The sequence below is a fragment of the Arachis hypogaea genome, chromosome 13 (genome assembly GCF_003086295.3).
Source record: "Arachis hypogaea cultivar Tifrunner chromosome 13, arahy.Tifrunner.gnm2.J5K5, whole genome shotgun sequence".
Classification (NCBI taxonomy): Eukaryota; Viridiplantae; Streptophyta; class Magnoliopsida; order Fabales; family Fabaceae; genus Arachis; species Arachis hypogaea.
Window position 1 is genome coordinate 79396649 of NC_092048.1, and position 19670 is coordinate 79416318.

The window sequence follows — 19670 nt, forward strand, 5'->3', positions numbered from 1 at the left end:
TGACAATGTTGAATGTCACTAACGTTGGCTTCTCTTCCCCCTTTAACGTTAGAGGCCACGTTAACTACGTTAACGTGGGCTCTAACGTGGCCACTCATGAGTGTTTGCCAACGTTAGTGACAATGTTAAGTGTCACTAACGTTGGCTCAACTTCCCTTTTTCCACGTTAGAGATCACGTTAACTTAGTTAACGTGACTCTTAACGTGGGCAATGATGGCTATGAGAGTGTCATTGGCAATCATTTTTCTCATTAACCTTGCAAGTTTCCTCCCTTTCCTTGCTTCCTTTGGTCCTGAAATCAAGCAATAGAGTGCATCAAAGTTCTAGTCCAAGTCATGGGCAATGCAACATTCAATTTGTCACTAAACTTATGCAAAATCCTCATAAAATAATGTAAAATGCACAATGTATGCTTGAGTCAAGGTGTAAGTGAATATCTACCCAAAACTAGCTTATTTCCTAAGGAAATGCATGAAACTAACCTAAAAACAGTAAAAAAAAGGTCAGTGAAACTGGCCAAGATGCCCTGGCATCACAGCACTGCATTCTTATGTTAGGATCATTGTCTCTTTCTCATTCCAGCTCTTTTTCTTGTTGATGAGCTCTTTGAAAAATTTTGCATATAGAGGCATCTGCTCTAATACTTCAGCAAGTGGAATATTGATCTCTAGCTTCTTAAACATTTCTAGGAACTTGGGGAACTGTTGGTCTTTGATTTCTTTCTGCAATCTTTAAGGATATGGCAAGGGAGGGGTGTAAGGCTTCACTATCTTCTTCTGTTCTTGTGATAGCTCCTCCATAATCTGCTTCCCCTTCTTTGAAGCTTGAGTTTCCTCTTTTTCCTTGAGCCTTTCTCGGTTATTTTCTTTAATTGTCACTTGCTCTTTACTGCTGGTCTTGTCATCCTCTGTTGGCTTCTTAGTGGCATCTTTGTCATTCACCAAAGTTCTTCCACTCCTTAATTGGATTGCCTTGCATTCTTCCTTGGGGTTGGGAATGGTGTCACTTGCCAATGCATTGGTTGGTCTCTCAACCACTGTATGCTTGGATAGTTGGCCAATTTGCCTATCTAGATTCCACATTGAAACTTCATGGTTCTTGCTGGTTACCTTGTGGTCGATTACGGGATGTTGAGGGTGGATGATAGTTATTTTGGGTATTGGATGGGTTGTTGGTTGGGTAGTAGTTAGATTGAGGTTGATTGTTTTGTGGTTTTCTGTATTGGTTTTGGTTAGTGTTTTGATGGTTTTGATGGTTTGTGTTTCTGGAATTGTTTTGGTTTGAGTTTCTCTGCCAAGGCTGTTGGTTTTGATTGTGATTATCTCCCCACCTCAAATTGGGGTGGTTCCTCTAGGATGAGTTATAGGTATCTCCATGGAATTCATTTTTATTAACTCCTTGGTTGTGCATATAATTGACTTGCTCTTGTTGCTGCTCTTCGTAGAGCACCTCATTTTGCCCCCATGATGGTTGATTAGGAGTGTTCGCTGCTGCAACTTGAAGACCATCAATTCTCTTGGCCATCATCTCTATCTGTTGTTGAATTTGTTGATGCATCACCTTGTTTTTGAGCTAAGATGGTATCTACACCTTCCAGCTCCAATACACCGTTCCTTTGAGCTGGTTGGCGTTGCCTTTGATGACCATAGAAATATTGGTTGTTCGTTACAGTGTTAATGAGGTTCTGAGCCTCCTCAGCTGTCTTCATGAGTTGTAATGAACCTCCTGCTGAGTAGTCAAGTGCCTCTTGAGCTTTCAATGTCAATCCTTCATAGAAATTTTAAAGTTTATCCCATTCATTGAACATCTCTGGTGGATATTTCCTGAGTAAAACTTTGTATCTTTTCCAAGCATCATACAATAACTCTCCATCCATCTGAGTGAATGTTTGGACCTCTATTTTGAGTCTGATGATCCTTTGGGGAGGGTAGAACTTGGCTAGGAACTTGTTTACTAGATCCTTCCAATTGTTGATGCTTTCTCTTGGAAATGCCTCCAAGCATTGAGCAGCTTTGTCTCTCAGGGAAAATGGAAATAGCAACAGCTTGTAAATGTCTGGATGCACACCATTGGTCTTCACTGTGTCACATATCCTCAGGAAGGTGGATAGGTGCTGGTTTGGATCTTCCAAGGGACCTCCTCCATAAGAGCAATTATTTTGCACCAATGTGATGAGTTGAGGCTTCAATTCAAAGTTGTTTGCATTGACATTTGGAGTAAGTATGCTACTCCCATAGTGCCTTGGATTAGGGAAAGTATAGGAGGCTAGAACCCTCCTTTGAGGCTGGCCATTGTTGTTAGGCACTCCTTCTGGTGGATTCGGAGCATTTCCTTCCATCTCTTGAATCTCTTCCTCTGATTCCTCTCTACCAATGAATCCCTTTCCTCTTGATTGTCTCCTTAGTCTTTGAAGAGTTCTCTCATCAGGGCCACAAGAGGTGGAGACCTCTCTTCTTGCTTCTGTCATACACACAAAACCAGAAACCAAGAAACACAATCCACTCTATTGCTAGAGTTATGTTAAGGTTAGTTTAAACAAAAACTCAAATAGTTAGTATGCTTAGTAAAAAGAAAAAGAAAATGCTTAATCTAGATTCTCACCATACTTAATCATTGTCAATCTAAATCAATCCCCGGCAACGGTGCCAAAAACTTGATGAGGGAAAAACGATTCCACACAAAACTCACCGGCAAGTGTACCGGGTCGCATCAAGTAGTAATAACTCACAAGAGTAAGGTCGATCCCACAGGGATTGATGGATTGAGCAATTTTAGTTAGGTGATGAACTTAGTTAAGCGAATATTTGATGATTTGAGTGAAACTTGATTAACAGAAGCTAAATTGCAAGTAAATAAAAGGGAGAGAGTAAATTGGCCGAATCTTAAAGTGCAGAAGAAGTAAGTTTGCAGAAACTTAAAGAGAAAGAAAGTAAAAGAGCTAAAACTTAAATTGCAAGAAAAGTAAATGACTGAAACTTAGGGTGCAAGAAACTTAAATTGCTGAATCTAAATTGCTGGGAAATGTAAATTGCGTAAAGAATAAAAGGGATTTGGGTACTGGGATTCAGAATTGAACAAGAAAATGTAAATTAAAGTAAATCAAAGAACTATGAGATGCAGATTCAGATCTAGATCTCTGTAGCTAAAACAGAAATAGAAAATATCTTCAAGAAACAAAACAGCAAGAAAACTTAAATCAATTATGATATCCTCAAGGGAAATTGACAATTAAAGAAGAGTAATGAAAACAGAAAATAGATCCAGATCTCAATTATTCTCTTGACCAAGCAGAAGAAAAATTGCAGAAGAAAATGAAAATGAAAACCAGAAAAGAAGATTAAGATTCAATTCTTAGAACTATTGAGAAGAAAAGTAAAAGATGATTCTCAGATTAAGAATCAATGGAGCTCTTCAATCTAAATTTAAAAACCCAAAATAGAAATTAGAAGTTGCAGGAGAAAAAAATGAAAACAGAAAGCAAACTAGATATAGATCTAATCCCAATTCCCCAAATTCAAATGAAAATTCAAAAGTGAAAAACTAAAAATGAGCTAAAGGTCCCTTTACAAATCAAATTAACTCCTATTTATACACTTTTTATTTTGGTCTTTAAAGCTTGGAGTGGGCCTTTTGATTTTTGGATTTGAAGAAAGATGGGTCTGGTTGGCTTTATGGTTCAAGTGGCATGGGTCATGGTGTGTGTGGTTAGCTCCCGGGGGAGTGCTCCGTTTGGTTTTGTGAATGCTATGTTCACTATTGCTTGCGTGCCTTCCTCGTTCCAAGCCTCCTTTCTCATAGCATTCAATAAGTGAACGCTACATTCACTCCTCTAAACGCTAGCCCTTGCTGAGTCTTCCTTCCCAAGGCCTGAAGCACGAAAACGTTGCCTCTAGTGAATGCTACGTTGCCTTTTCCAAACGCTTCCTCTTGTTTTGCTTTGTGCATGCTTGGCTTCTTTGATGCGCTACGTTCAAAACCTTGAACGCTCCTAGTTGCCTTGCTCCCTTGCTAGTAATCCACGAAAAAGGTGGAGCTGGTGAACGTAGCGTTCACTCCTTAGAACGCTACCCTCTTGTTTTGCTTTGAGCGCGCCCAGCCTTCCTTGGTTCCAAAGAGTCACGAGAAAGTTGCAAAAGGGGAGCGTGGCGTTCAAACTTTTGAACGCTGTGCCTTGGCATGTCTTGGTGTGCCTTCCTCATGGTGCGCTACGTTCAAAATCTTGAACGCTACCTTTGCTCCCTTGGTTAAGCGCAATGCTTTAATGTCATGGGCCACGCTTTTAAAAGCATGGCCTAAGGTCCAAAGCGTGCTCAAACTTCAAAGTGTGCCCCAAAATCTTTCTTTCCTCTGTTTGAGCTTAATTTGTGCTTTCTCCTTCTCTTCCTTTATCTTTTCACTTATCATCAACCAAAAAAATACATCAAAGCCTCACCAAAATCACAAGATCTTTGCATCATTTATAAAATCAAATAATTTTAGCATAAAACCTATGATTTTGTGTAAAATAAATGACGTTTGATTGATTCAAGATAATCATAAAAATCCACTCCAATCACTTACTTATCTTGCAAGAAAGTGCATAAAACCTAATGAAACTAATGAAAGATGCTTGTAAAACTAGCATAAGATGACTTGTCATCATAGAACAGGTTTGTAACTCAACATTTAACAAGTTTGCAGTTACATATGCAATATCATCTAAAGTTAAATGCCAGTACTTATTATTCGAGTCAAGAGGGATATTGTGCCGTCACTCTCTGAGCACATTAAGCTTTGACCGAGTAAACAAAGTGTCACCAAGATATATGTTAGAACGATGGAATAAGAACGTAAAGAGGAGGCAGATTGTAACACCCCAATTACCCTAAACCTTACCTCTAAGATTTCACAAAACTTCCAAAAGACTTTCAATCATCACCTCAAAACGGAACTTTCTTTGAGATGACATAAGACTCTAGGGAAGAATAACTTGCCTCACTTCTTAAACCCTTTAGAAATCCTCGGAATCATAATTACTCAAATTGAAACCATTTAAAATGGGGATTTAAAATCAAAACCAAGGCATGTAGGCCAAAAGTTCCGAGCCACTTTCAAAACCAAAATGCTTAAAAGCCAATTTCATTTCATTCGTAAATCGGAAACGTTTCCAAGGCTCGGAGTTGTTTAGTCTTGCTAAGTCAAAACTTAAAGAATACTTCAAAAGCAAAATGAACCTAATTAATCAAAGTTCAACTTCTTTTAAAATCCGCTAAAACTCTTCCAAAGGTACTTCTTTAATCAAACTTCAAAACATAGGTTCTTTCTTTTTTAAATCAATCTTAAAACATTCGCTTTCCGTAGATAGATTAAACTCGAAAAACATCTATTTCTTAATAAATCAAGAACCAAGTAATAGAACATCTCAAATTCATTCCTTTTCTAAATCACATTCTTAAAACAAAATCTTAAATTTCATAAAAATTTTGCAGTATCTCCCCTAAAACTTGGGCTTTGCCACCCTTTTCGGGTCCCAACTAAAACCATGTTTTCCAAACCAAGTTTAAAAATTAATCTAAGCTTTAAAACTTTTTCAACACGAACGACGATAATCTTTACTATGAAGATAAGTTAATATTTGGTCATCGGCTTCATAATTACCTCAACCCTGTTGCTGTGATCCATCCGCCCCATGTGTTCCTCGGTGTGGACAATCTCTAACCAAATGTACCGGTGAGCCACACTTGTAACATAGTTTCTTACCCAACTGGCATGGGCTATTCGGGTGGTAGTGCCCACACTCCTGACATTTCATATTAGAGGAGTAAGCTCTTGACCACTTCCCTTCACCATATCTCTTGAAGTTTTGTCCCTTTGACCCAAGGTAATCGTCGTGTTCTCTACTAGTGTATCCTCCACGAATGTCCCTTGACGAGGCTACCGTCTTTGTGCATTCCTCAACCACTCTTGCCTTGTTCACCAGATTGGAGAAAATTCGAATCTCCATAGGAGCCACAGCAGTCATGCTATCGCCCTTCAAGCCACCTTGATACTTGACACACTTCCAACTTTCATAGGTCTCCGTGGCACCCTGATATATCCTAGAAAACCTACAGAGTTCTTCAAACTTGCTTGTGTAGTCCGCCACAGATAGAGAACCTTGCTTTAGTTGCATCAGTTCCATCTTCTTTGCTTCTCTTGCCGACTCAGGGAAGTACTTCTTGTAGAAGGCCGTCCGGAATACATCCCAAGGAACATCGACGTTCTGAAGTTGGAGCAGGTGGCATTCCGCCTGCCACCAATGTCCAACATGGTTTTAGGCTAAATTTTTTACTCTTAGCTTGGGTAAAGTGAGCAATTGGGTTTCTAGAGTTGGAATGTCCAACATTTAGTTTCAATTCTTCGATTGTTAATTATTCTTATTCCCACTAACACTAATTTGTTGCTAAGGCAATTAGCAAGCAAGTTAGGATTTGTTAATTATTCTTATTCCCACTAACACTAATTTGTTGCTAAGGCAATTAGCAAGCAAGTTAGGATTTGTGGGTTAGGAACACTTATGCTCATTTAACTTACTTTCCGATGTGAGGGTTGATCAAGTGAGAGTAATCCATCATAATTGTCATAGTTGTGGTTCTGATGCCAAGGCATCTTAGGCTAGTTTCACTAGCATTTTTTTGATAGTTTTAGTTGTTTTATGCATTTTCTTGAGCTTAAAGTAACCAAGAATGGTTAAAAGAAGAACAAAGCAATGAACCATCCAAACAGTATGATTTTGATGCAAATTCCATGAGTTTTTAGTTATATTACTTGAATGCTATGAATGGAAGATTTCTCATGAAATTTTGCAAGACTTTGATGCAATTGTTTGGATGATTTCAGGGAAGAAGAGGCTAGGCAAGGAAGCAACAAAGTCAATAAAGGAAGCTTGAATATCACATGTGGAGTTTAAGTTCCAGTTTAAGCCTAAACTGGAGCTTAAACGCCAGAATCATGAAGGCTAAGAAATGCTGAAACTGAAGTTTAACCTCCAGTTTAACCTTAAACTGGAGGTTAAACGCCAGAATGAAAGTCTCACCAAAGAAGCATTTCTACGTTTAACCTCCAGTTTAACCTTAAACTGGAGGTTAAACGCCAGAATGAGAATGCCAATCAGGAAGCATTTCCTCATTTAACCTCCAGTTTAACCTTAAACTGGAGGTTAAACGCCAGAAATGGGAAGTGCACCAGGGAGCCATTTCCACGTTTAAGCTCCAGTTTAACCTTAAACTGGAGCTTAAACGTGTTCGACCAAGTTTTCTCCTCCAGGGTTGCTTTCTCCATTTCCACGTTTAAGCTCCAGTTTAACCTTAAACTGGAGCTTAAACGTGTTCGACACCTCCAAGGCTACCTTTCTCAGCTTCCACGTTTAAGCTCCAGTTTAACCTTAAACTGGAGCTTAAACGTGTTCGACCTCCAGGATGCCTTCTTCCATTTCCACGTTTAAGCTCTAGTTTAACCTTAAACTGGAGCTTAAACATGTTCGACCTCCAGGGCTGCCTTTTCTATCTCCACGTTTAAGCTTCAGTTTAACCTTAAACTGAAGCTTAAACGTGTTCGACTAAGTTACCCTCCAGGGCTGCCTTCTTCCATTTCCACGTTTAAGCTTCAGTTTAACCTTAAACTGAAGCTTAAACGTGCTTCCACAAAAGGCATCACTGGAAGTGTCTGGCGTTTAAGCTACAGTTTAAGCTTAAACTGCAACTTAAACGCCACTCTTGGAAAAGGTTTCTGGGCCAACAATATTGCGGTTTAAGTTAGTATTTGAGCACAAACATTAACTTAAACTTACTCTGGTATGAAACCCAATTGAATGTCATGGTTTATGGGATTGGGCCTGAAGGATTGATGAGTCTGAAATTTCAATTTATTGAGTCATGTGTCATTATTTGATTATCACTAAGTTGGCTCAATGAATGTTACAGAATTTGGATCAACAGCCTCATCAAGATTATGGATCATAAACCCAAGGCAAAAGGAAAGCAGGGAGAGGCCTCAAAGCCCAAGAAACACAACAGAAGCTCAATATAGAAAGTGTATAAATAGGATAGAATTTAAGTTAGGAAGGACTTTGACTTTTTCATTTAGCTAGTTTTCATATCTTTGTAATTGAATTCAGAGCTATGACTCACTAAACCCCCTTTCATTGGGTTAGGGAGCTCTATTGTAATTCAATGAATCAATAATAGTTTATCTTCTTCTTCAATCTTTTCTCTTGAATTTTGTTAGAAAGCTTCTCGATCTAATTCCATTGGGTAGTTGTCTTGGGAAAGAAACTACCCATAATTGGAATCCTTCGGAACCTTGGGAAAGGAATGGAGGATTCATGCTAGAGAAGCTTTCTCACAGTGAATTGGATTGGGGTTTGGATGGATATTGTGACATGTAATCCTACCAAATTGTGGTTCATGAAACTGTGTGGTATAATCAGTGATCAAGCATCATCTCTTCTTATGAACATTTAAACCAAGGGATTGGGAATTTGTTTGTTTTTAGAGAGAATTGGTGAGCCAAGGGATTGGGATCCAATCATATAAGATTGCCAAGCAAAATTCAATGAACGCATTGGTTGAGGAAGAGATAAACATGTTTTGATTCGGAGATCTCAATATCTCCTATAACCCAATGAATTCCCCATTTCTGATTTCCACTTTCTCTTTACATTCTGCAACTAAATTCATGCAATCACCCCCATTCCCTTTTAATTTCAGCAATTTAGCTTATGCTCTTTAATTCATTGCAATTTAAGATTCCGCCATTTCAATTTCTTGTCATTTACTTTTCCCGCCAATTTTACATTCCGCAATTCTCATCTAAATCTTGATTCCGCTCAACTAGAACACACTTCTAATCTGAATTGCTCACTCAACCAATCCTTGTGGGATTCGACCTCACTCTATTGTGAGTTTTTACTTGACGATAACCGGTGCACTTGCCGGAAGGAATTTTGCCGATCGTGCAATTTCCTAAATTGTAGCATAACAAGTTTATGCGCATCAAGTTTATGGCGCCGTTGCCGGGGATTGGTTTTCGATTGACAATTCTCAAATTGGAAGTTAACTAGATTGAGCAATTTTTTTATTTTGATTAATTCAGTACAAGTTACTTGTTGAATTTTAATTTCTGCACTCTGTAACATGCTTTCTTTCTTTATGCCTTTAAATTCAAGCAACTAACTCACTGACTCACTAACTGTTTGAGTTAATTCCTCAACTGCTCTAACCATACTCTTCCATTAACCAAGAGTATTTCACTTGTTTGTTGCCTGTGCTGTGTTCTTGTATGACAGGTAGGAGAGGAGAGACATCAACTCCTCCATATACCGAACCAGAGAGGACCCTTCATAGACTTAGAAGGGAAGCAAGAGGGAAGAGAGTACTGGGAGAAGAGGAATCTGAAGGAGAATCTGAGGACAATTTTGAGGAAGCTTTAGATCTCAACATGGATAGAGAAGTTCACAACCATGAGAGAGCTGATGGAAACAATGCCATTCCTGAGAGGAGGGTTCTTAGTTCATACATAAACCCAACCTCTGGGAATTGTGGTAGCAGCATCCAGAAACCACCCATTCAGGCCAACAATTTTGAGCTCAAACCACAGCTAATATCACTTGTGGAGAATCATTGTTCATTTGGTGGAAGTGCTAATGAAGACCCAAACCAACATCTCACAAAATTTCTGAGAATTTGCGACACTGTGAAGTCCAATGGAGTCCAGGAAGATGCATATAAACTGCTTTTGTTCCCATTTTCACTTAGGGACAAGGCAGCTAAGTGGCTGGAATCATTCCCAAGGGGGAGCCTAACAACCTGGGATGAGGTGGAAAGCAAGTTTCTGGCACGTTTCTACCCCCCACAAAAGGTCAATAGGCTTCGATTTGAGGTTCAGACGTTTAGACAACAAGATGGTGAAACTCTCTACGAGGCATGGGAGAGATTCAAGGATTTGACAAGGAAATGCCCACCAGACATGTTCCATGACTGGGTGCAATTGCATATTTTCTATGATGGACTGTCTTATGAATCAAGGAAGGCGGTAGACCATTCATCAGGAGGTTCATTGAACAGGAAAAAGACTGTGGAAGAAGCCATTGAAGTGATTGAGACAGTGGCTGAGAATGAGTACTACTATGCATCAGAGAGACACAACACTAAGGGAGTCATGGAGCTGAACCATGTTGATACAATTCTAGCCCAAAACAAGGTGTTTGCCAAGCAACTAGCAGAGCTCACCAGGAAATTAGAAACAACTTGAAAGGCTTGCAGGACATGCTTACTATTGCTTTTTGGATGGATACTCAGGCTATAATCAGATAGTAGTTGATCCTAGAGATCAAGAGAAAACATCATTTATTTGTCCATATGGAGTTTTTGCTTATAGACGCATGCCCTTTGGATTGTGCAATGCACCTGCCACTTTCCAAAGATGCATGCTGTCCATCTTTTCGGACATGACTGAAAAATTTATTGAGGTCTTCATGGATGATTTTTCTGTGTTTGGAGATTCTTTTCCTAGCTGCCTACACCACCTTGTCTTGGTGCTTAAGAGGTGCCAAGAGACTAACCTAGTATTAAACTGGGAAAAATGTCATTTCATGGTTACAGAAGGAATAGTCTTTGGCCACAAAATCTCTAATAGAGGCATTGAGGTGGACAGAGCTAAGGTGGAAATCATTGAAAAACTACCTCCACCAAGTAATGTCAAGGCAGTTAGGAGTTTTTTGGGACACGCTGGTTTTTACAGAAGGTTTATTAGAGACTTTTCCAAAATAGCCAAACCTTTGAGTAACTTGCTTGTCTCTGATACACCCTTTGTATTTGATAAAAATTGCATGCTAGCCTATGAACTTTTAAAGCAAAAACTTTCCTCTGCACCTATCATTGCCCCACCTGATTGGAACTTACCTTTTGAACTGATGTGTGATGCATCAGACCTTGCTATTGGGGCAGTGTTAGGACAAAGGAAAGACAATTTGGTACATGTGATTTATTATGCCAGTAAAGTCTTGAATGCTAACCAAAGGAATTACACAACCACTGAAAAAGAACTCTTGGCAATAGTCTTTGCATTTGACAAATTTAGATCCTATCTCATTGGATCTAAAGTCATTGTCTTCACTGATCATTCAGCTTTAAAATACTTACTTGCTAAACAAGAATCCAAACCAAGACTTATTAGATGGGTTCTTTTGTTGCAGGAATTTGACATTGAAATCAAAGACAAGAAGGGTGTAGAGAACAAGGTGGCAGACCATTTATCAAGGATACCATGTGAAGAAGGAAGCGCACAAAGCACACATATAAATGAGTGCTTTCCTGATGAACAACTCATGGTAATTCACAAAGCACCCTGGTTTGCAGACATAGCAAACTTCAAGGCCACTGGGAGTTTGCCGTTGGAATTTAACAAGCATCAAAGGAAGAAATTGGTAAATGATGCCAAATACTTCATCTGGGACGAACCATACTTGTTCAAAAAATGTTCCGATGGCATGCTCAGAAGATGCATATCAGAGGAAGAAGGAAGGGAAGTCTTATGGGACTGCCATGGCTCCACTTATGGAGGACATTTTGCAGGAGAAAGAACAGCAGCTAAGGTGTTGCAGTGTGGTTTTTATTGGCCCACTATCTTCAAAGATGCAAAGGAACTAGTGAAGCACTGCCATGAATGCCAGAAAGCGGGGAACCTGCCAAGAAGAAATGAAATGCCACAACAATTCATTCTGGAGCTTGAATTGTTTGATGTATGGGGGATAGATTTCATGGGACCCTTTCCCTCCTCATACTCAAATAATTACATTCTTGTGGCAGTAGACTATGTCTCCAAATGGGTTGAAGCAATAGCAACTCCAACCAATGATAATAAGGTAGTCATGAACTTCCTCAGAAAACACATTTTTTGCCGTTTTGGGGTTCCAAGAGCAATCATCAGTGATGGAGGAAGCCACTTCTGCAACAAACCATTAGAGGCATTGCTTCTAAAATATGGAGTCAAACACAAGGTAGCCACACCATACCATCCACAAACAAGTGGGCAAGCCGAAATATCTAACAGAGAACTCAAAAGGATCCTGGAAAAGACTGTGAGAACTTCAAGGAAGGACTGGTCGATTAAGCTAGATGATGCTCTTTGGGCATATAGGACAGCTTTCAAAACACCAATTGGAATGTCTCCTTACCAACTAGTATACGGAAAAGCTTGCCATTTGCCACTGGAGTTGGAGCACAAGGCATACTAGGCCTTGAAACTTTTGAACTTGGACAGCAAAGCTGCTGGAGAAAGAAGGATGTTGCAAATTCAAGAGTTGGAAGAGTTCAGAGCTGAAGCTTATGAGAATGCCAAAATTTACAAAGAGCAAAGAAGAAGCATGACAGCAACATAGCCCCAAGGAAATTTGAAGAAGGACAAAAAGTATTGCTCTACAATTCTAGGCTGAAGCTATTTCCAGGGAAGCTAAAATCAAGGTGGTCTGGACCATTCCTTGTCACCAAGGTCTCCAAATATGGATAAGTAGAAATCATGGAAGAAAAGTCACAACGAACCTTCATTGTGAACGGTCAAAGACTCAAACATTACTTGGGAGATGTGGAGGAGAAGGACAAGGTTAAATATCACCTCAACTGAGGAAGCTGACCGTCAAGCTAATGACGTTAAAGAAGCGCTTGTTGGGAGGCAACCCAACCTGAGGTAATACCCTTTTGCTGTTTCTTTTATTTGTTTCAATAAAAAAAGGGTGAAGTAGTTTCTGTGCATTGCAAAGAATTAAGTTTGGTGTTTCACACCAAACAATGAATTCGTGGATCAATAATTCAAAGGGGAATGTGTGACTCTAAGTTTGGTGTTCCACCATAAAGATCAACTGAACACAACAACCTTTGAATTATATGAAAGGAACAACCATTCTAAGCAGTCACAGAAATGCTTAAAACCCTTAGCAGCAACTTCATTCCAAAGAGAACTCAAGGATTCAAAGAACAGAGAAGTAAGTGGGAGACTAAGTTTGGTGTTCACACACCAACTTAAGACTCAGATACTTACCCACACATAGTTGAGCTAACCACTCAAGTGCTTGAGAAGCAAGCAACTTCATCACTCTTTGCAGGAAAGGAAACAAGGATCTTAAAACATGAAGCAACAATTAGGAGAAGAAGGAGAAATCAAAGTGTTTCCTGGCAACAAAGAGAAAACAAGGAATTTCACAAGGTTGTATTGTTCCTTGATAATTCTTTAAAAAGGGCAAACAAAAGCATGCTTGTTCTGGTTTAAACTGTAAATGTTGAATCTTTCTGGAATGTGAAGTTTTTAGTATATTTGTCTGTTTATTGCTTTGAATAAAGTGAATGCCTAGATGTTTGGATATAACTTCACCTTCTTAAACAAGTGCTTGCCATGCTTGTTCTTTTTCCAAAAATAAAAGAAAAGTTTGAACAAAAGTAACTTGGCTAAATTAGTGACAAATCAAGTAGAATTAAGTGGTGGTATGCATGCTTGATTGTCAGTCAGATCACTGGAAATAGAGTGTAGAATTATCATTTTTTATGTAGAAATTGAAAACTGTCTATGGATCTTGATGAATAAATGTCTTTGGCCATGAAAAAGAAAGAAAAAGAAGAAGAAAAAGCCACTAAAAAAGGGCAACCAAAAAGAAAAAAAATTGAGAAAATAAGCTAGGCACCAATGGTTTGAACTTCTGAGACAAATGCCTGTGGTGTTCATGTATTAAGGATATGCTTGGATGAATAGGTTCTGAGGAGTGTTTCAACACTTGGTAACTTGGGTTAACTAACCCGGGATTATCAACCAAAAGTCCATTATCAAGAGCAACCTAAATACAAAACATTTAGTCACACAAAGAGGTGCTGGGCACCAATGTCTCAAGAAGAAATGTGAACTAAAATGCCTGAAGTGGATATGTGTAGTGCACTGATAAGAAAAAGAAAATGCCAAAGGCTTGTGCAACACATGACACCAAGCAAACAAGGAGCAAAGGAGCTCTAAGAAAAAGAAAAGAAAAACAAAGAAGAGAAAAGTGCCAAGGACATAAGAATAACAAGAGGCCATAGCAGTGTTTGATGGATGCAATGAAAAAGTGATAATCTTACCTGATAAGTATGAAAAAGTGATGCTGCAACTTTCTGCATAAAACCCTTCTGATGAACTTCAAATGCTTGCTAATATAGCCAATGTAATTGCTTTCTGTTTCATACTTTCTTCTCAAATAACTCAGGACTTGCTTAGGGACAAGCAAGTATTAAGTTTGGTGTTGTGATGCCAAGGCATCCTAGGCTAGTTTCACTAGCATTTTTTTGATAGTTTTAGTTGTTTTATGCATTTTCTTGAGCTTAAAGTAACCAAGAATGGTTAAAAGAAGAACAAAGCAATGAACCATCCAAACAGTATGATTTTGATGCAAATTCCATGAGTTTTTAGTTATATTACTTGAATGCTATGAATGGAAGATTTCTCATGAAATTTTGCAAGACTTTGATGCAATTGTTTGGATGATTTCAGGGAAGAAGAGGCTAGGCAAGGAAGCAACAAAGTCAATAAAGGAAGCTTGAATATCACATGTGGAGTTTAAGTTCCAGTTTAAGCCTAAACTGGAGCTTAAACGCCAGAATCATGAAGGCTAAGAAATGCTGAAACTGAAGTTTAACCTCCAGTTTAACCTTAAACTGGAGGTTAAACGCCAGAATGAAAGTCTCACCAAAGAAGCATTTCCACGTTTAACCTCCAGTTTAACCTTAAACTGGAGGTTAAACGCCAGAATGAGAATGCCAATCAGGAAGCATTTCCTCGTTTAACCTCCAGTTTAACCTTAAACTAGAGGTTAAACGCCAGAAATGGGAAGTGCACCAGGGAGCCATTTCCACGTTTAAGCTCCAGTTTAACCTTAAACTGGAGCTTAAACGTGTTCGACCAAGTTTTCTCCTCCAGGGTTGCTTTCTCCATTTCCACGTTTAAGCTCCAGTTTAACCTTAAACTGGAGCTTAAACGTGTTCGACACCTCCAGGGCTACCTTTCTCAGCTTCCACGTTTAAGCTCCAGTTTAACCTTAAACTGGAGCTTAAACGTGTTCGACCTCCAGGATGCCTTCTTCCATTTCCACGTTTAAGCTCCAGTTTAACCTTAAACTGGAGCTTAAACGTGTTCGACCTCCAGGGCTGCCTTTTCTATCTCCACGTTTAAGCTTCAGTTTAACCTTAAACTGAAGCTTAAACGTGTTCGACTAAGTTACCCTCCAGGGCTGCCTTCTTCCATTTCCACGTTTAAGCTTCAGTTTAACCTTAAACTGAAGCTTAAACGTGCTTCCACAAAAGGCATCACTGGAAGTGTCTGGCGTTTAAGCTACAGTTTAAGCTTAAACTGCAACTTAAACGCCACTCTTGGAAAAGGTTTCTGGGCCAACAATATTGCGGTTTAAGTTAGTATTTGAGCACAAACATTAACTTAAACTTACTCTGGTATGAAACCCAATTGAATGTCATGGTTTATGGGATTGGGCCTGAAGGATTGATGAGTCTGAAATTTCAATTTATTGAGTCATGTGTCATTATTTGATTATCACTAAGTTGGCTCAATGAATGTTACAGAATTTGGATCAACAGCCTCATCAAGATTATGGATCATAAACCCAAGGCAAAAGGAAAGCAGGGAGAGGCCTCAAAGCCCAAGAAACACAACAGAAGCTCAATATAGAAAGTGTATAAATAGGATAGAATTTAAGTTAGGAAGGACTTTGACTTTTTCATTTAGCTAGTTTTCATATCTTTGTAATTGAATTCAGAGCTATGACTCACTAAACCCCCTTTCATTGGGTTAGGGAGCTCTATTGTAATTCAATGAATCAATAATAGTTTATCTTCTTCTTCAATCTTTTCTCTTGAATTTTGTTAGAAAGCTTCTCGATCTAATTCCATTGGGTAGTTGTCTTGGGAAAGAAACTACCCATAATTGGAATCCTTCGGAACCTTGGGAAAGGAATGGAGGATTCATGCTAGAGAAGCTTTCTCACAGTGAATTGGATTGGGGTTTGGATGGATATTGTGACATGTAATCCTACCAAATTGTGGTTCATGAAACTGTGTGGTATAATCAGTGATCGAGCATCATCTCTTCTTATGAACATTTAAACCAAGGGATTGGGAATTTGTTTGTTTTTAGAGAGAATTGGTGAGCCAAGGGATTGGGATCCAATCATATAAGATTGCCAAGCAAAATTCAATGAACGCATTGGTTGAGGAAGAGATAAACATGTTTTGATTCGGAGATCTCAATATTCCTATAACCCAATGAATTCCCCATTTCTGATTTCCACTTTCTCTTTACATTCTGCAACTAAATTCATGCAATCACCCCCATTCCCTTTTAATTTCAGCAATTTAGCTTATGCTCTTTAATTCATTGCAATTTAAGATTCCGCCATTTCAATTTCTTGTCATTTACTTTTCCCGCCAATTTTACATTCCGCAATTCTCATCTAAATCTTGATTCCGCTCAACTAGAACACACTTCTAATCTGAATTGCTCACTCAACCAATCCTTGTGGGATTCGACCTCACTCTATTGTGAGTTTTTACTTGACGATAACCGGTGCACTTGCCGGAAGGAATTTTGCCGATCGTGCAATTTCCTAAATCGTAGCATAACAAGTTTATGCGCATCAGGTTCCAACAAGGAAAGGACCCTTAGCTCACTCCAAGCCAAGACTCTTTTTATACTTTCAATCTTTCATACACTTCTATGTTAATCTCCTTTATACTTTTCTTGTTTATATTACATAGTTGGTTCTTTAATTTCTTCATTAGTTCAATCATTACAATTTTGCATGCCCTTTTATTGCTTTATATGTTTATTTCTTCATTGACAACCCCTTGATCACTACAACCGGAATTACACACTCATTGTTCTAAAGTACTCCTTGGGAGACGACTCGGGAGTCAAATACTCTCGGTTTCGAATTAGTTTTGAATTGTAACACATCTTGTGAGTTTCCAATTTGATTGATGGCCAATTTGTTGGGTTACTTACAACGCCAATTCCATTTTGATAATCAAGTTCCTAACCCTGTGCATTTGGGCTCTCGTCAAATTTTGGCGCCGTTGCCGGGGAGTTCAGTTCAAGTGCAATGAGTGCTATAATTTTAGTTGTTGTAAACATGTGAATAGTGTAAATACATGATTTTTGGTTTGCTACTTGGCACTAATTGTAGATACTACTTTTCTCTGTAGTTAGTCTTAGAAGTCGTTGATTATTAAGTGGTTCTTGTTTACTTGTCTATTTTTGTTTTGCTTTTCATAATTGTATGGTTTCATTGCCTCCTCAGTTGAATGACACGGTCGCTTCCAAACCCAAGCTTGGCCACTTTTGATCCGGAAATTGAAAGAACTTTAACTCGTATAAGGCAAGCTCCGCGTCGGCAAGCTTTTGTGGATAGTGAATCGGGCTCCCTTGAGGAGCACTCCAATTCACTATCACCACCCATCCGTGACCATCATTCTCCAATCAACGAGGAGACTGTATATTCATCTATGGGGAGTACTGAATTCTCTTTGAGTGACTCAGGTGACACCGTCATGGCAGACCCACCTTGAAGAATCACCTTGAAGGAGGCCGAAGCTCCTGATCTTGACTTGCAACCGCTTCAAATTATGTATCCGGCTTTAGATCCAAATTTTGAGCTCAAGTCCGACACGATAAACTTGCTCCCCAAATACAATAGATTACCTGGGGAAGATCCTCTGAAGCATCTAAAGGATTTCTAAGTTGCATGTGCAACTGAGAGAAGACATGGGGCGGATGAAGCCGCAGTGTTGGTCTTCTCTTTCCTTTTCTCTTTGGAGGGAAAAGCGAAGGAGTGGTTTTATACTCAATCGGGGGAAGTTAGATCCAATTGGGACTTGTTGCGTAAAGAATTTTTGGAAAAGTTCTATCCTCCTTAGATAACAGACAAGCTACGAAGAGAGATCTCTTGCATTGTGCAACGAGATGGAGAGAATTTGTATGAATACTGGGAGAGATTCAAGAAGTTGTTGGAGGCTTGCCTTCACCACCAGATTGATGAGTTGGTTCTTATTAGTTTTTTTTGTCAAGGAATGCACCATCAAGACAAACTTCTCCTAGATGCCACGAGTGGAGGATCATTGACAAAAAACAAGACCGTTGCAGAAGCGTGGGAAGTTATATCAGACTTAGCGGACTCCACTCAACACTCAAGGGCAAGGAGTCTACAAACGAAAGCTTTGAGTGAAGTTTTTCCCTCTGGAGATGCTATTTTGACCAAGACCCTCGGTGAAATGACAATCTTGTTGTGACAAATCACCCAAGGGCAACAAATTCCTTAAGCTTTGATAAATGCTCCACCTCAACCTCCAAGGATCGGAGGACCATCAAGGTTATGTGGTGTTTGTGCTTGTAACACTCATTACACCGATGAGAGCCCTCAACTCCAAGAGGACACTACATTGGCGGTAGCCAACCCTTATACACAAAGACCAAATTACAACCAAGGATCCTACCATCATGGAGGCAATCAAAACCAAAGGTGGAACCAAGCCCCTCAAACTCAACTCAACCAAAATGCTCAAGTCTACTACCATCAACATCCCCAAGGTCAACCACAATACCAACATCCCTACCAACAACCCCCACAATCTCAACCTCAAGGGAAGTACCTACACCCACATAGTAGGTCTAGCCCTTCCCTCCAATCAACCTCACATGAATGACACAATTCATACCTTCACGTAAGAACAACGCGAGTTCCATAAGAAACAAGATGCATATATGGCTACGATAGCCGAAGCCCTTTCCCGTTTAACTCTCCCTCCTCAAACCGCCCAAAACACCCAACAAGCTTCAACCTCGAGTAGTTTACCCTCCCAACTTCAACCCAATCCTAAGGGTAGCATTAATGCCATTACCCTTAGGAGCGGCACTAAATTAGATAAGAATGTTGCTATACCTACAAAGTTGAGTGAGGAGATGAACCACAAAGAGGTAGGAGATGAAGTGGAGGTGATGGGGGATAAAGGTGAAAGTGTTGACAAAAGCGAGGAAGAACCACCCAAGGTTAAGGAGCCAAAGAGAAAGACTTTGCTTGAAGAGCCTTTGCCCATTCCATTCCCAACCTTAGCCAAGAAGGCCAATGATGTTCGGTTTCTTGTATGGTTTAGAATTTCCTCAAATGAAATCTCGTTGCAAGTATAGTTCTAAACCAACAAAGAATCCTCACATGCAAAAATATTGGTTGTCACAAGTACAAACCCCCAATAAGAATTAACCGAAGTATTTAAACTTCGGGTTGTCTCATAAGAAATTGCAATGAAGTGGTCAATTATTGGCTGTGGAGGGACAAGGGTTTGATTGGTAGAAGGGCAAGAAATTAAATGGGCAAGAATTTAAATGACAAGAAGAGTAAATCAAGCAAGCAATTAAAGAAAGCAAGTAATAAAAAGAGAGACATTCATGGCAAGGATTGAGAATATAGGCTTTTTATCCTAGTCATATAATGATTAATTTATCTTATTTAGTCAACTCTAACAAATGGAAGAAGGTATCATGTTATCTTCACATAGGGAGAACGTCAAATAAGACTAGATAATCATGTCACAATAATAAACAAGAATTTATCTTACTACGTCATCCTCAACGA

General features: G+C 39.3%; 2 non-coding genes across 2 annotated transcripts; both read right to left on the minus strand.

Annotated features, from left to right (window-relative positions):
* Positions 1 to 9883: 9883 nt before the first annotated feature.
* Positions 9884 to 9987, minus strand: LOC112739556 (small nucleolar RNA R71). The gene has a single exon (XR_003170489.1). It is a non-coding gene; the product is annotated as a small nucleolar RNA R71 (small nucleolar RNA).
* A 7980-nt stretch (positions 9988 to 17967) lies between these two features.
* On the minus strand, positions 17968 to 18074 carry LOC112738500 (small nucleolar RNA R71). Its single transcript, XR_003169458.1, has one exon. It is a non-coding gene; the product is annotated as a small nucleolar RNA R71 (small nucleolar RNA).
* Positions 18075 to 19670: the final 1596 nt, after the last annotated feature.